Source organism: Scyliorhinus torazame, chromosome 25, assembly GCF_047496885.1.
Source record: "Scyliorhinus torazame isolate Kashiwa2021f chromosome 25, sScyTor2.1, whole genome shotgun sequence".
NCBI classification, from domain to species: domain Eukaryota; kingdom Metazoa; phylum Chordata; class Chondrichthyes; order Carcharhiniformes; family Scyliorhinidae; genus Scyliorhinus; species Scyliorhinus torazame.
Genome location: NC_092731.1, coordinates 2,968,857 through 2,981,505, shown reverse-complemented (window position 1 = coordinate 2,981,505; position 12,649 = coordinate 2,968,857).

The following is a 12,649-nucleotide window of genomic DNA, read 5'->3' as shown; positions in this document are numbered from 1 at the left end:
TCAGTACTGAGGGAGTGCCGCACTGTCAGAGGGTCAGTACTGAGGGAGTGCCGCACTGTCAGTGGGTCAGTACTGAGGGAGTGCCGCACTGTCAGAGGGTCAGTACTGAGAGAGTGCTGCACTGTCAGAGGGTCAGTACTGAGGGAGCGCCGTACTGTCAGAGGGTCAGTACTGAGAGAGTGCTGCACTGTCAGAGGGTCAGTACTGAGGGAGTGCCGCACTGTCAGAGGGTCAGCACTGAGGGAGTGCCGCACTGTCAGAGGGTCAGTACTGAGGGAGTGCCGCACTGTCAGAGGGTCAGTACTGAGCGAGTGCTGCACTGTCAGAGGGTCAGTACTGAGGGAGTGCCGCACTGTCAGAGGGTCAGTACTGAGCGAGTGCTGCACTGTCAGAGGGTCAGTACTGAGGGAGTGCTGCACTGTCAGAGGGTCAGTACTGAGGGAGTGCCGCACTGTCAGTGGGTCAGTACTGAGGGAGTGCCGCACTGTCAGAGGGTCAACGAGAACAAAAACAAAGAAACATACTGCACGGGAACGAGCCCTTTTGCCCTCCCAGCCTGTACTGATTATGATGCCCTAAAATAGAGCCTCCTGCCCTTACCTGGTCCGTATAACCTCTATCTCCACCCACTTCATGTTCCTGTCCAGATGGCTGTTAAACATTGCGGATGTGCAGAAGGAGGCCATTCGGCCCAGCGTGTCTGCATCCGACTCTCCAAATGAGCATCGTGAGTTAGTGCCATCCCCCTGCCCCCCCCGCCTCCTGCCCCCCCTGCCCCCCCCCTGCCCACCCGCCCCCTGCCCCCCCTGCCCCCCCGCCCCCTGCCCCCCCCCCTGCCCCCCCCGCCCCCTGCCCCCCCCTGCCCCCTGCCCCCCCCTGCCCCCCCCGCCCCCTGCCCCCCCCCTGCCCCCCCGCCCCCCCTGCCCCCCCCTGCCCCCCCGCCCCCTGCCCCCCCCTGCCCCCCCCCCGCCCCCTGCCCCCCCCCTGCCCCCCCCCCCCCCGGCCCCCCCGCACATTGTTTCTTTATTTAACGCCCTCTCGAACACCTCGGTTGAACCTGCCTCCACCACACTTCCAGGCCGTGCATTCCAGACCCCAGCCACTCGCTGGATGAGAAGGTTTCTCCCTCACATCACATTTGCACCTTTTGCAAATCACTTTAAATCTGTGCCCCTCTCGTTCTCGATCCTTTTCCGCGGGGGAACAGTTTCTCCCCGTCTACTCTGTCCAGCACCCTCGGGATTTTGAACATCTCGATCAAATCTCCTCTCCGCCGCCTTCTCTCCCAGAAGAACAATCCCAACCTCATCACTGAAGTTTCTCATCCCTGGAACCGTTCCTGTAAACCTCTCCCACGCTCGCTCCAATGTGTTCACACCCTTCCTATAGTGTGGCCCCAGAACCGTGCACAATATTCCAGCTGAGGTCTAACTAGTGTCTTGTGTACGTTCAGTATAACCTCCTCACTCCTGTACACTCTGCCCCTGTTAACAAAGCCCAGAATACTCTCTGCTTTATTAACTGCTCTCTCCACCTGTCCTGTCACCTTCAATGATCTCAGCACAGATACACCCGGGTCTCTCTGCTCCTACGCCTATTTAAGAATTTTACCCTTTATTTTATATTTTTTCTCCATGTTCTTCCTGCCAAAACACATCACCTCACACTTCTCCGCATTGAACTCCATCTGCCCCCTCTCTGCCCACTCCACCCACTTGTATCTGTCCTTCTGAAGTTCTGATGTGGAGATGCCGGCGTTGGACTGGGGTGGGCACAGTAAGAAGTCTTTCAACACCAGGTTAAAGTCCAACAGGTTTGTTTCAAACACTAGCTTTCGGAGCGCTGCTCCTTCCTCAGGTGAATGAAGAGGTCTGTTCCAGAAACACATATATAGACAAATTCAAAGATGCCAAACAATGCTTGGAATGCGACCATTAGCAGGTGATTAAATCTTTGGATCTGTCTATATATGTGTTTCTGGAACAGACCTCTGCATTCACCTGAGGAAGGAGCAGCGCTCCGAAAGCTAGTGACATCGAAACAAACCTGTTGGACTTTAACCTGGTGTTGTAAGACTTCGTACTCTACTTCTGAAGTTCGACATTGTCCCCTTCACAGTTTACAATACTTTCAAATTTTGTGCCATCCGTAAATTTTGAAATTGTCCCTTGCACCAAGTTCGAGATCATAAATAAAGATCAGGAAAAGCAAAGGTCCCAATACCGACACCTGGGGAACATCACTACAGACCTTCCTCCAGCCGGATAAACATCCATTGACTGTTACTCTCTGTAGGGCAGCACGGTAGCACGGTGGTTAGCACAGTTGCTTCACAGCTCCAGGGTCCCAGGTTCGATTCCCGGCTTGGATCACTGTCTGTGCCGAGTCTGCACATCCTCCCCGTGTGTGCGTGGGTTTCCTCCGGGTGCTCCGGTTTCCTCCCACAGTCCAAAGACGTGCAGGTTAGGTGGATTGGCTATGATAAATTACCCTTGGGTTAGTTGAGGTTACTGGGTTATGGGGATAGGGTGCAGATGTGGGTATAAGTGGGGTGCCCTTTCCAAGAGCCGGATCAGACTCGATGGGCCGAATGGCCTCCTTCTGCTCTGTGAATTCTGTAACTCTCTCTTGCTGTAATTGATGTGTCAGTTTTGCTCCCTTGAGTTGATCCCTATGCCTGTTTCTGATTGGTTTATGATATATGTTGTATGGGCAAATTGAATTGTCCCGTCTGTTCGGTTTGGTTTAGTTTCATCCTCTCATCCCCAGGTCATTTCTAATTGCCCTCCCACCACATTCCTGACTTCAGCTGATATTGGACAGACGCACACAACAGAGTCTTCCGGGATCTTGATCACTCAAATCAGATTCGTTGGCCTCTGAAACGGGATTCTGCTACTATGGTGGCAACTGGTGAGAAAGGAGACTGTGGAGGACATTGGATGGTTCCCTGAGCAGACTGTCAGAGTCATCTGGCAGAACGCCTCATCACCAGAACTTTCAAACAAGCACCAAGACCTAGCTTGGCTGGTGGTGAGAAGGGCCCTCCCTGTCAGATTCTTCATGCACACCCGAAGGCTCTGCGCCAATGCACGCTGCCCTCGGAGTGGCTGTGGGGGAAATGAGACGGTCACCCACCTCCTTGTGGAATGTGCATTTGCAAAGAAGGTCTGGAGAGAGATGCAGTTGTATTTGTCAAGGTTGATCCCGAGCAGCTCTGAGACACAGGACTCTGTGCTCTACGGACTGTTTCCAGGGGGACACACCGAGACAAACATCAACTGCTGCTGGAAGGTCATCAACTCGGTGAAAGACGCTCTTTGGTCCGCCCGAAACTTGCTGATCTTCCAGTGCAAAGAATTGTCCTCGACCGAGTGTTGCAGACTGGCACATTCCAAGGTCCAGGACTACGTGCTGAGGGACGCACTCAAGCTTGGGGCAGCTGCCGCCAAGGCGCAATGGGGAAAGACCACTGGGTAAGGTCTTTCCAGCAAATGTACACCGAGGGGCGGGGAACAGTGCAAACCCCCCAATGTACACCGAGGGGCGGGTAACAGTGTAAACCCCCCTCGGTCGGGGCCACCAACACTCCAATGTATAAAACAAACATGACAATGTAAATATTTAAGAAGGAATTGTAACGTAAAGAGCGATGTGTGTGTAATATTATCAAAATTGAATTGAATGGAAGAAAGTCAAGGGAATGTGTAACTCTGATGGAAATGTACAGTCAAGACAATTCGAAATGTTCTGTAATGTTTATGATAGATTTTATGAATAAAGTATATATATTTTTTAAAAATGCAACTAAGACATAACCCTCCCACCCCTGCACCCCACCCCACCTCCCATCCCCACCCCTGCACCCCACCCCCACGCCCACCTCCACGCCCCCACCCCACCCCCACCCCTCCCCCCCCCCACGCCCCCACCCCACCCCCACCCCTGCACCCCACACTCCCTGACAACACAGGCCTTTCCTTCAGTGTGACGTGTGCGGACATGCATACTTAATCGGGCTTCCGCCCTAAATGGGGTCCCTCATGCAGATACCTCAGATAAGCTGACAGAGTTTTATTTGCAGAAGAAAGGATCTCAGGAAAAAGCTTCTTAACTCGCTGGAACTCGCCTGACTTCAAGCAGCTCTCCCCTGAGAAACTCATCTGCCAGCTCAGTTCTGGGTGGGTTGCATTGACCCCACACTGTTTGAACTTTGACCTGTGCTCTTTGCTGAGTCGGACGTTGAATGAGTTTCTGTTGTGCCCGCTCCCCACAAACGCCTAATTGTCGCGATTAAAAAGGCTGCTGTAGTCTAGACACATTGTGTGAGAGTGAGAGTCTGCACAGCTGAGGTTGGGAGAGTTGGCAATGGCATTGCAACTCGGATCAGCTGCTCCCACACCTGCTCGCTCTTTTCAATAAAAAAAAGTTTCGTGAAATTAAAATTGCTCAAGGCAAATATAATAAATGTGAGATTGAAACATGACCATAAAAATCCCAGAAGGGATTTGGGAGGAGCATTTTTACCCAGAGGTTGGTGAAAAGCTGGAGGTGCAGGGAGAGGTTGAGGTGAAGAAGACTGGATAAGGTGGTGGAGACCAGGCTCCCTTGTTGCCAGACCAGGTTAAATACCACCTTATCTTCAAGACCACTCTTACCTCTGCAAACTGGACTGAGAGATTTCTATTTCTGGGATATTACTGCTGCCCCCTGGGCGAGAGGAGGAATCTGGAGCCATCCTCAGTTCCCCGTCACACCTGGAACGAATCCAAATGCTGGAAGTGACGGCTGTACAGTCAGTGTGGGAGGTGCCTGCGACCCCAACCTACTGGACAGTGAACAGAAATGGAGCCTCTAATGTCATCAATGTCAGAGACCCAATGGCCTGGAACTTTGTTAATCCCAAAGATATTTTCCAAACCAATGTCCTCTTAAACTTCTTTACATTCTCTCAAGATATTTGGTCCATTTATGGGGTATTCTTACACAAATGTTGCCCCTTTCTGGGGTATTTCTACACAAGTGTTGATTAACCTTTAGTAATTTCCCAGATTTTCATTCTTCATTTGTGAAATTCATGGGGAGTTTGGGCAGTTATCGGAATCCAACCCTGAGCAGAGAATTAGATCCACTTTGCCAAGTTGCGCGGATCGGGACACGGATTCATTTCCCAGGCCTGGGGACTGGGGGGGCGGGGAGGGGGGGGGGGTAGAGACTTCAGCTGCCAAAGAAGACATTCTTTGACTCTGTTTCCCTCACCATAGCTGCTGTCTGGTCTGCTTAGTATTCTCAGCGTGTGCTGTCGTTGTTGCTCAAGTGGATTATAATGTCCCGAGAATGCGTCCTTACTCAGTACAGAGCACAATACGAAGTCTTACAACACCAAGAGTTACAGGGAGGTAACCACACCCAAGGTACAGGACAAGAATAGCTGGGTTACAGTCAGGGGGAAAAAAACAAACAGGCAGACAGTGCAGGGATCCCTCGTGGCCGTTCCCCTTCAAAACAAGTATACCGTTTTGGATGCTGTTGGGGGGGATGACCTACCGGGGGAAGGCCCTAGCGGCCAGGTCTCTGGCACTGAGTCTGGCTCTGGGGCTCAGAAGGGAAGGGGGGAGAATAGTAAAGCAATAGTTGTAGGAGATTCAATGGTTAGGGGAATAGATAGGAGATTCTGTGGTCGCGAGCGAGACTCCCGGAAGGTATGTTGCCTCCCGGGTGCCAGGGCCAGGGATGTCTCGGATCGTGTCTTCAGGATCCTTAAGGGGGAGGGTGAGCAGCCAGAAGTCGTGGTGCACATTGGTACCAACGACATAGGTAGGAAAAGGGGTGTGGAGGTAATAAACAAGTTTAGGGAGTTAGGCTGGAAGTTAAAAGCCAGGACAGACAGAGTTGTCATCTCTGGTTTGTTGTCGGTGCCACGTGATAGCGAGGTTAGGAATAGGGAGAGAGTGCAGCTGAACACGTGGCTGCAGGAATGGTGTAGGAGGGAGGGCTTCAGGTATTTGGATAATTGGAGCGCATTCTGGGGAAGGTGGGACCTGTACAAGCAGGACGGGTTGCATCTGAACCAGAGGGGCACCAATATCCTGGGAGGGAGATTTTCTAGTACTCTTCGGGAGGGTTTAAACTAATTTGGCAGGGGAATGGGAACCGGATTTGTAGTCCAGCAACTAAGGTAGCCGATATTCAGGACGCCAAAGCGTGTAATGAGGCAGTGGGGAAGGGAACACTGACAAAGGAGAGTACTTGCAGGCACGGAGATGGGTTGAAGTGTGTATACTTCAACGCAAGAAGCATCAGGAATAAGGTGGGTGAACTTAAGGCATGGATCGGTACTTGGGACTACGATGTGATGGCCATCATGGAAACTTGGATAGAAGAGGGGCACAAATGGTTGTTGGAGGTCCCTGGTTATAGATGTTTCAATAAGATTAGGGAGGGTGGTAAAAGAGGTGGGGGGGGGGGGGGCTGGCATTATTAATTAGAGATAGTATAACAGCTGCAGAAAGGCAGTTCGAGGAGTATCACCCTATTGAGGTAGTATGGGTTGAAGTCAGAAATAGGAAAGGAGCAGTCACCTTGTTAGGAGTTTTCTATAGGCCCCCCAATAGTAGCAGAGATGTGGAGGAACAGATTGGGAAACAGATTTTGGAAAGGTGCAGAAGTCATAGGGTAGTCGTCATGGTCGACTTTAAGTTCCCAAACATTGAGTGGAAACTCTTTAGATCAAATAGTTTGGATGGGGTGGTGTTTGTGCAGTGTGTCCAGGAAGCTTTTCTAACACAGTATGTAGATTGTCCGACCAGAGGAGGGGCAATATTGGATTTAGTACTGGGTAATGAACCAGGGCAAGTGATAGATTTGTTAGTGGGGGAGCATTTTGGAGATAGTGACCACAATTCTGTGACTTTCACTTTAGTAATGGAGAGGGATAGGTACGTGCAACAGGGCAAGGTTTACAATTGGGGGAAGGGTAAATACGATGTTGTCAGATAAGAATTGAAGTGCATAAGTTGGGAACATAGGCTGTCAGGGAAGGACACAAGTGAAATGTGGAACTTGTTCAAGGAACAGGTGCTACGTGTCCTTGATATGTATGTCCCTGTCAGGCAGGGAAGAGATGGTCGAGTGAGGGAACCATGGTTGACAAGAGAGGTTGAATGTCTTGTTAAGAGGAAAAAGGAGACTTATGTAAGGCTGAGGAAACAAGGTTCAGACAGGGCTTTGGAGGGATACAAGATAGCCAGGAGGGAACTGAAGAAAGGGATTAGGAGAGCTAAGAGAGGGCATGAACAATCTTTGGCGGGTAGGATCAAGGAAAACCCCAAGGCCTTTTACACATATGTGAGAAATATGAGAATGACTAGAGCGAGGGTAGGTCCGATCAAGGACAGTAGCGGGAGATTGTGTATTGAGTCTGAAGAGATAGGAGAGGCCTTGAACGAGTACTTTTCTTCTGTATTTACAAATGAGAGGGGCGATATTGTTGGAGAGGACAGTATGAAACAGATTAGTAAGCTCGAGGTAATACTTGTTAGGAAGGAAGATGTGTTGGGCATTTAAAAAAACTTGAGGATAGACAAGTCCCCCGGGCCTGACGGGATATATCCAAGGATTCTATGGGAAGCAAGAGATGAAATTGCAGAGCCGTTGGCAATGATCTTTTCGTCCTCACTGTTAACAGGGGTGGTACCAGGGGATTGGAGAGTGGCGAATGTCGTGCCCCTGTTCAAAAAAGGGACTAGGGATAACCCTGGGAATTACAGGCCAGTTAGTCTTACTTTGGTGGTAGGCAAAGTAATGGAAAGGGTACTGAAGGATAGGATTTCTGAGCATCTGGAAAGACACTGCTTGATTAGGGATAGTCAGCACGGATTTGTGAGGGGTAGGTCTTGCCTTACAAGTCTTATTGAATTCTTTGAGGAGGTGACCAAGCATGTGGATGAAGGTAAAGCAGTGGATGTAGTGTACATGGATTTTAGTAAGGCATTTGATAAGGTTCCCCATGGTAGGCTTATGCAGAAAGTAAGGAGGCATGGGATAGTGGGAAATTTGGCCAGTTGGATAACGAACTGGCTAACCGATAGAAGTCAGAGAGTGGTGGTGGATGTTAAATATTCAGCCTGGATCCCAGTTACCAGTGGCGTACCGCAGGGATCAGTTCTGGGTCCTCTGCTGTTTGTGATTTTCATTAATGACTTGGATGAGGGAGTTGAAGGGTGTCAGTAAATTTGCAGACGATACGAAGATTGGTGGAGTTGTGGATAGTGAGGAGGGCTGTTGTCGGCTGCAAAGAGACATAGATAGGATGCAGAGCTGGGCTGAGAAGTGGCAGATGGAGTTTAACCCTGAAAAGTGGGAGGTTGTCCATTTTGGAAGGACAAATATGAATGCGGAATACAGGGTTAACGGTAGAGTTCTTGGCAATGTGGAGGAGCAGAGAGATCTTGGGGTCTATGTTCATACATCTTTGAAAGTTGCCACTCAAGTGGATAGAGCTGTGAAGAAGGCCTATGGTGTGCTCACGTTCATTAACAAAGGGATTGAATTTAAGAGCCGTGAGGTGATGATGCAGCTGTACAAAACTTTGGTAAGGCCACATTTGGAGTACTGTGTACAGTTCTGGTCGCCTCATTTTAGGAAGGATGTGGAAGCTTTGGAAAAGGTGCAAAGAAGATTTACCAGGATGTTCCCTGGCATGGAGAGTAGGTCTTACGAGGAAAGGTTGAGGGTGCTAGGCCTTTTCTCATTAGAACGGAGAAGGTTGAGGGGAGACTTGATAGAGGTTTATAAGATGATCAGGGGAATAGTTAGAGTAGACAGTCAGAGACATTTTCCCCGGGTGGAACAAACCATGACAAGGGGACATAAATTTAAGGTGAAAGGTGGAAGATATAGGAGGGATATCAGAGGTAGGTTCTTTACCCAGAGAGTAGTGGGGGCATGGAATGCACTGCCTGTGGAAGTAGTTGAGTCGGAAACATTAGGGACCTTCAAGCAGCTATTGGATAGGTACATGGATTACGGTAAAATGATATAGTGTAGATTTATTTGTTCTTAAGGGCAACACGGTAGCATTGTGGATAGCACAATTGCTTCACAGCTCCAGGGTCCCAGGTTCGATTCCGGCTAGGGTCGCTCTCTGTGCGGAGTCTGCGCGTCCTCCCCGTGTCTGCGTGGGTTTCCTCCGGGTGCTACGGTTTCCTCCCACGGTCCAAAGATGTGCAGGTTAGGTGAATTGGCCAATGATAAATTGCCCTTAATGTCCAAAATTGCCCTTGGTGTTGGGTGGAGTTGTTGAGTTTGGGTAGGGTGCTCTTTCCAGGAGCCGGTGCAGACTCAAAGGGCCGAATGGCCTCCTTCTGCACTGTAAATTCAATGATAATCTATGATTAATCTTGGACAAAGGTTCGGCACAACATCGTGGGCCGAAGGGCCTGTTCTGTGCTGTATTTTTCTATGTTCTATGTTCTATGTTCTACCAGGTTAAAGTCCAACAGGTTTGTTTCGATGTCACTAGCTTTCGGAGCGCTGCTCCTTCCAAGCACTGAACCTGTGCAATTCCAACATGATGAACCGTCCCATTGCGCAGCGTTTCCAACCAGCCAATGGTTGAAAGGCTTAGAAACATTAAACATGGGATTGAAGCTGACTTCCATAACCGTTATCAGTGATACCTATTGCCATATCTGCTCACAGACAGAGGGGGGTGAGGGTCAGCTTGATGCTCTGAGTGCGGTGCGAGTTCATCTTCTCGCCCTCTGTTGTCCCACCTTGAGCCATTGTGGAAGGTTTTGCTCAATGGCTGACGTGTTTTCTGCCAACAAATTTTAGGATTAAACCTTGTGTTTCATATGAACCCAACATCTTTCCCTGCCTTTGACACTATTTATTGCTCTGATTTATCTGATTTCATCATCGGCTAAAGCTCAGGCCCAATATTGACTTTCAGACATGGCACTCATTGGGAAATCTGAGTAGGTTTCGGGAGTCTCAATGTAAAACTTTTGGACTGAGGATATAAAAGGGACAATGCCAGAGGGAGGCGGCAGAATTGGAACTGGGGATGGAATGGAAAGTGTGTGCAGAACAAACCCCTTCACCCATATCTCTGGATAATTAGTGAGTTACTTTTCCCCAAATATACATTCTGTTCCTGCATGGCGATCCAATCCTGCTCCACACAGAGACTGTAATCCTGCCCGTGCACCCAATGAGGTTCAAAAACCCAATAGAAAGAGAGAACAATTTCAGCGAAAGCATTTGTGATTTAGCAGCTGTCTGAGCATGATATCGGCAAACAGAAACACCAACTCCACCCACACCCTCAAATCCTGTCACTTTCTCTCTCTCTCTCTCTCTCTCCATCCTGTCACTTTCTCTCTCTCTCTATCCTGTCACTTTCTCCCTCTCCACCTTGTCACTTTCTCTCTCCATCCTCACTTTCTCTCTCTCCATCTTCTCTCTCTCTCTCTCTCCATCCTGTCACTTTCTCTCACTCCATCCTCACTTTCTCTCTCCATCCTGTCACTATCTCTCCATCTTGTCACTTTCTCTCGCGCCATCCTGTCACTATCTCTCCATCCTGTCACTTTCTCTCTCTCCATCCTCACTTTCTCTCTCCATCCTGTCACTTTCTCTCTCTCTCCATCCTGTCGCTATCTCTCCATCCTCGCTTTCTCTCTCTCTCTCCATCCTGTCACTTTCTCTCTCTCTCCATCCTGTCACTTTCTCTCTCCATCCTGTCACTTTCTCTCTCTCGCCATCCTGTCACTTTCTCTCTCTCTCCATCCTGTCACTTTCTCTATATCCATCCTGTCACTTTCTCTCTCTCTCCATCCTGTCACTTACTTTCTCTCTCTCTCTCCATCCTGTCACTTTCTCTCTCTCTCTCCATCCTGTCACTTTCTCTCACTCTCCATCCTGTTACTTTCACTCTCTCTCCATCCTGTCACTTTCCCTCCCTCTCCATCCTGTCACTTTCTCTCTCCATCCTCACTTTCTCTCTCTCCACCTTCTCTCTCTCTCTCTCCATCCTGTCACTTTCTCTCTCTCTCCATCCTGTCACTTTCTCTCTCCATCCTGTCACTTTCTCTCTCTCACCATCCTGTCACTTTCTCTCTCTCTCCATCCTGTCACTTTCTCTATATCCATCCTGTCACTTTCTCTCTCTCTCCATCCTGTCACTTACTTTCTATCTCTCTCTCCATCCTGTCACTTTCTCTCTCTCTCTCCATCCTGTCACTTTCTCTCACTCTCCATCCTGTTACTTTCACTCTCTCTCCATCCTGTCACGTTCTCTCCCTCTCCACCCTGTCACTTTCTCTCTCCATCCTCACTTTCTCTCTCTCCACCTTCTCTCTCTCTCTCTCCATCCTGTCACTTTCTTTCACTCTCCATCCTGTCACTTTCACTCTCTCTCCATCCTGTCACTCTCTCTCCCTCTCCATCCTGTCACTTTCTCTCTCTCCACCCTGTCACTTTCTCTCTCCATCCTCACTTTCTCTCTCTCCATCTTCTCTCTCTCTCTCTCTCTCTCCATCCTGTCACTTTCTCACACTCCATCCTCACTTTCTCTCTCCATCCTGTCACTATCTTTCCACCTTGTCACTTTCTCTCTCGCCATCCTGTCACTAACTCTCCATCCTGTCACTTTCTCTCTCTCCATCCTCACTTTCTCCATCCTGTCACTTTCTCTCTCGCCATCCTCACTTTCTCTCTCCATCCTGTCACTTTCTCTCTCTCTCCATCCTGTCGCTATCTCTCCATCCTCGCTTTCTCTCTCTCTCTCCATCCTGTCACTTTCTCTCTCTCTCCATCCTGTCACTTTCTCTCTCCATCCTGTCACTTTTCTCTCTCCATCCTGTCACTTTCTCTCTGTCCATCCTGTCACTTTCTCTCTTTCTCCATCCTGTCACTTTCTCTCTCTCTCCATCCTGTCATTTTCTCCCTCACTCTCTCTCTCCATCCTGCCACCTTCTCTCTCTCCATCCTGTCACTATCTCTCCATCCTGTCACTTTCTCTCTCTCTCCATCCTGTCACTTTCTCCCTCTCCACCCTGTCACTTTCTCTCTACATCCTCACTTTCCCTCTCTCCATCTTCTCTCTCTCTCTCTCCATCCTGTCACTTTCTCTCATTCCATCCTCACTTTCTCTCTCTCCATCTTCTCTCTCTCTCTCTCCATCCTGTCACTTTCTCTCACCCCATCCTCACTTACTCTCTCTCCATCTTCTCTCTCTCTCTCCATCCTGTCACTTTCTCTCTCTCTCCATCCTGTCACTTTCTCTCTCCATCCTGTCACTTTTCTCTCTCCATCCTGTCACTTTCTCTCTGTCCATCCTGTCACTTTCTCTCTCTCTCCATCCTGTCATTTTCTCCCTCACTCTCTCTCTCCATCCTGCCACCTTCTCTCTCTCCATCCTGTCACTATCTCTCCATCCTGTCACTTTCTCTCTCTCTCCATCCTGTCACTTTCTCTATATCCATCCTGTCACTTTCTCTCTCTCTCCATCCTGTCACTTACTTTCTCTCTCTCTCTCCATCCTGTCACTTTCTCTCTCTCTCTCCATCCTGTCACTTTCTCTCACTCTCCATCCTGTTACTTTCACTCTCTCTCCATCCTGTCACTTTCTCTCCCTCTCCAT